The sequence below is a fragment of the Pinus tabuliformis genome, chromosome 6 (genome assembly GCF_031772625.1).
Source record: "Pinus tabuliformis cultivar Carrire ecotype Pingquan chromosome 6, CPIR1, whole genome shotgun sequence".
Classification (NCBI taxonomy): domain Eukaryota; kingdom Viridiplantae; phylum Streptophyta; class Pinopsida; order Pinales; family Pinaceae; genus Pinus; species Pinus tabuliformis.
In genome coordinates this window covers 1,001,328,657-1,001,333,962 of record NC_142292.1, presented here as the reverse complement: position 1 = coordinate 1,001,333,962, position 5,306 = coordinate 1,001,328,657, and the positions used below count along the sequence as shown (strand labels likewise).

At 37.6% G+C, this 5,306-nt stretch overlaps 1 pseudogene; it reads right to left on the bottom strand.

Moving 5' to 3' along the window:
* Positions 1-3,967: 3,967 nt before the first annotated feature.
* On the bottom strand, positions 3,968-4,403 carry LOC149262382 (non-specific lipid-transfer protein pseudogene; annotated as a pseudogene).
* Between the last annotated feature and the right edge of the window lie 903 nt (positions 4,404-5,306).

Below are 5,306 nucleotides of genomic sequence, written 5' to 3'. Positions count from 1 at the left end.
ATCCAAAGAAAGAATGATGAGATTAGTAAGTAATGAAATTTTGTCAAATTTGGACTTTAGTGATCTAGAATTATGTGTGGATTGTATTAAAGGTAAACAAACCAAACATAATAAGAAAAGAGCCACTAGAAGCAGCCAGCTTCTTGAAATAATACACACTGATATTTGCGGACCTATGGACACTTCAACCTTTAATGGAGAAAAGTATTTCATCACTTTTATTGACGATTTTTCCCGTTATGGTTATGTCTATTTGCTTCATGAAAAATCTCAATCTGTGAATGTCCTTGAGACGTTTGTAAAGGAAGTTGAGAGGCAATTAGATAAAAAGGTGAAAATCATAAGGTCTGATAGAGGTGGTGAATATTATGGTAAATATAATGAGTCAGGCCAGTGTCCAGGTCCGTTTGCAAAATTCCTCGAAAGTCATGGCATATGTGCGCAATACACAATGCCATGTACACCACAGCAAAATGGTGTAGCAGAAAGGCGCAATAGGACGTTAATAGATATGATTATGAGTATGATGTCAGATTCTACACTACCTAAGAATTTGTGGTCGTATGCTCTCAAAACCGCTAATTATTTGTTGAATAGGGTTCCTAGTAAAGCTGTTCAAAAGACTCCTTTTGAGTTATGGACTAACAGGAAACCTAGCTTAAGACACCTGCATGTTTGGGGTTGTCCAGCGGAAGCGAGAATTTATATTCCACATGAAAAGAAATTAGATTCTCGAACGATCAGTGGGTATTTTTTAGGTTACCCTGAGAAATCTAAAGGGTATGTGTTTTATTGTCCTAATCATAGTCCAAGAATTGTAGAAACTGGTAATGCAAGATTCATTGAGAATGGTGAAGTCAGTGGGAGTACAAGAAGAGAAATAGTAGAAATAAAGGAAACAAGGGTAAATGTTACATTGCCTAGAATAGTTCCTCCATCTACTATTACTCCAAATGTTGTTCCAGCTGTTGTAGAACAACATGATGATAATGAACAACATATAAATGAAGAAGTACTTCCTGAAGGAAATGACTTACATAATGCTGATATGCATGAACCACAACAAGTAGCATTAAGAAGACCTCAAAGAAATCGTAGGTCAGCTATTTCTAATGATTATGTGGTTTATATGCAAGAATCAGATTATGATATTGGAATCAATAAGGATCCAGTTTCGTTTTCACATGTTGTAGAAAGTAAAGAGTCAAAGGAATGGATTAATGCCATGAAAGAAGAACTGAAATCCATGCAACATAATGAAGTTTGGGATCTCGTTGAGTTACCACATGGCTGTAAAAGAGTCGGATGCAAATGGGTTTTTAAAACCAAACACGACTCTAGTGGTAATATCGAACGGTATAAAGCTAGACTTGTTGCTAAGGGTTACACTCAGAAAGATGGTGTTGATTACAAGGAGACATTTTCTCCTGTTTCGAAAAAGGACTCACTAAGAATAATAATGGCATTAGTAGCTCATTATGATTTGGAGTTGCATCAAATGGATGTGAAAACAGCCTTTCTGAATGGAGATCTTGATGAGGATGTTTATATGGATCAACCTGAGGGTTTTTCTGTAGAAGGTAAAGAACAATTTGTGTGTAAACTTAAGAAGTCAATAGATGGGCTTAAACAAGCATCCCGGCAATGGTATATTAAGTTCAATACCATTATTACATCTTTTGGCTTTAAGGAAAATACGGTTGATCACTGTATATACCAAAAGATCAGTGGGAGCAAGTTTATTTATCTGGTCCTTTATGTTGATGACATCTTGCTTGCTGCAAATAATTTAAGTATATTGCATGAGACTAAGGAATTTCTCTCAACGAACTTTGAAATGAAAGATATGGGAGAGGCATCCTATGTGATTGGAATAGAAATATTCCGTGATCGATCACAAGGAATATTGGGATTGTCTCAGAAAGGATATGTCGAAAGGATTCTAGAGAGATTTGGAATGAGTAAGTGTTCACCTGGAACAGTTCCTGTACAGAAAGGTGATAAATTCAATCTCATGCAATGTCCTAAGAATGATGTTGAACGAAAGGAAATGGAATCAATTCCATATGCATCTGTTGTTGGTAGCCTAATGTATGCTCAAACCTGTACTAGACCGGATATCAGCTTTGCGGTCGGTATGTTAGGGAGGTATCAAAGTAATCCAGGAAGAGAACATTGGCAAGCTGCAAAGAAAGTTTTGAGGTACTTACAAGGCACGAAAGATTACATGCTCATGTATAGAAGATCCAATGAAGCGGAGGTGATTGGATATAGCGATTCAGATTTTGCTGGATGTATCGATACTAGAAAATTGACTTTTGGTTACCTGTTTATGTTTGCTCAAGGTGCCATATCATGGAAAAGTGCGAAACAGACTATCGTTGCTTCATCCACTATGGAGGCAGAATTTGTGGCATGTTTTGAAGCCACAATTCATGCATTATGGTTGCGGAACTTTATTTCAGGACTTGCGGTTGTCGACACCATTAGCAAGCCGCTGAAAATTTATTGTGATAACTCTGCAGCAGTATTTTTCTCAAAGAACGACAAGTACTCTAAAGGTGCCAAACATATAGAACTGAAGTATCTTGTTGTTAAAGATGAGGTTCAGAAACAAAGAGTGTCAATCATGCACATCAGGACAGAACTTATGATTGCAGACCCTTTGACGAAAGGGTTACAACCAAGACAATTTAAGGAACATGTTCAAAGAATGGGTCTTGGTTGTATTAATAATAATTGATGTGTGACATTCTGAGCTCTTTTATGTGTTTCTGATATACAATTATGTGTCTCTTGTTTTAATGTAGTAGTACGTATTTTATGTAATTTTAAACAAGAAAGAGTCTTATAAAGATATTATGTTTAATCATTATGATATAAGACATTATGTGGACCATTATGTTGTTTTATATAAATTATGAGTATGAATTGATGGATTGCTAGTATTGTAGTATATGGAAGGGAATGCATTGAATTAATAGTGCACAACCGCCATAACTCTCAGCAATTTATCATAGTATGATGTTCAACACTTAATATTATGAATAGTCGGGTCAAGTGGGAGAATGTTAGAAATCTGCTATTAGAAACAGCAAATGGCTGTTTCTAATCTTAAACTGCAAATGTTGTTTCTACTTTTAACGTTATGCAGTTTCTAATCTTAATGTGACCCGATAGATCATTCTATAATTAAAGGATTAGATCTGTGATTAATCTTAAGCGTTGAATTGGTATATGATGGACGTACCAGATTAGAGTTAAATGATATATAAAGGATTGGGTCCTCTCTCTCCCTCCCAAGAGTCGCATTCTTCTCCATCAAGAAGTGCATAAAGAAACAGGGCTAGAAAGAGAAACCGAATTCTGAGAAGAAGAGTAACCGTCAGGAGTTAGAAGAAAGAAGATGGCAGCCATTACATCTTCCGCTGTTAATCAAGGTATGTCATCTTAAACAATAGATCATATTAAGTTCTGTTTGTGAAATATTCGGTATTGATGATCTTTGGGCTGTTAATTGGAATTTTACAATTATAAGAATAGATAAAAATAAATAACTGCACGAAATTGAAAATCATCATCTTATCTGCATGTAGTGAAATGGAGGGTTGTTGAACAACCAAGAAATTTGGGACGTAAAGATAGACAAAAACTAAAGGTGGCTGGCATCACCATTTATTTATTTAAAAATATTAAAAAATGCTTACAAGGCATTCGCAGGAGTAAATACGTAACTCTCAAACGGGCAAACCCCGGGTACAACATTTTATGTCGCAAGTTAAGCTGATGTACTAATTAATCTAATTATAGTAGATTAACTAAGTAAGTTCGATCATCAGCATACCTCGTCAGTGAATTCTGCCCCATACAAACAACATAAAACCATTAGACCAGAACGATATTCCAGTGCAATATTTGTCAAAACACAAACACACAAAATGAAACTTCCACAGAGGTCATATCAGAATCAAAGAATAATGAAAGGGACAGATGATTGGGAGGCATACTTAGAACAGTCGACATTAGGACTGAGAGGGACGTTAAAGTCAGTGACCTTGCAGAGCCCAGGGAGATTGGCCCTTTCCCAGTTTGACACCAAATGAGTTTTCTTGATTCTTCAGGCAGTTACAAATAGCCTGCTTATCAGGGGTAGCCTTAACTTGAGCGTCTAGCCCCTTAATGGCAGGACAACAGGCGTCAGCAGGGGTGGCTGCATTTCCATTTAGGTATCCTGCACATCATGGAGTGAGGACACCCTCAGTTGTGACCACACCCCACGCAGTCATCACTGCCACCACAAGCCCAACCAAAAACACCGATTTCAGCAACCCATTCCCAGCCATTTCTCACACCTCTCTCACTCAATCACATGGACATACACAGAGATTATATGCCTCAGCTCAAACCTGATGTTCAAATGCTCAGACGCAGAACCAATTTACAAGGGATTCCATTAAATAGTAGAAGGGAGCCATATAATCCAAAGCATGGCATCAAATGTCTCACCATACCCTTTGCACCGCCCACAGGGTGGACTGGCCGTCAACGTTTTTCTGGAAAATCATGGCATGATTGATTGTGCAAATAATTTTTAAGCCATAGATTCGGCGAAACATCAGCACAAGGCAGTCGTATGATACTGACGCCCATGGCCAGCTGCAGTACGGTATGTTCAGTGATGTTATGTGAGAAAATTAATTAGTTCAAACATTTACTATATTATATTTTTTTTAAATCTAATCTCGTTGAAACTTATCTTTGAATTTAATTACATATACTTTAACAAAATTATTATATTATTAGTCCCTGCCATCTGGCATTCGGCAGGGACTATAGTAATCGATCGGGTCCGAGTTAGCATTAGTTTCAAGTTTTAGTCCTGTGTTATACTGTGATTATTACAAAGTTTTCAAACGCTCTCAAACGCGCTGTGCCGGATAACCAAAGTTTTATTTGGAACTTAACTTTTGCCATCTTATTTGGCCTCTTCCCGAGGCGGAAGAGGCCCGACCATAGCTTAAAAGAAATAAGCCCGATGCATTTTCGCTAACTGTCACCAGTCTGGTTTTAATGTTAACATTACTTTGATTGCTATTATCTGCCGGGGTATGCGAAGCTTTCCTAAGGTTTCATGTTCGTTGTTACAAGGTTGTGCATTGGCAGCTGGTGCATGCGGTGGTTCAACAGCCATTATTATAAGGTGGTTCGGGGTAAGGCGGTGGAACTGCTCGATCTCAATATGATGCTGGTAGTGAATGCTCTGCTCTGCGCCGTCCATCAAATATTACAGTTCAAGTCTGCCGGTT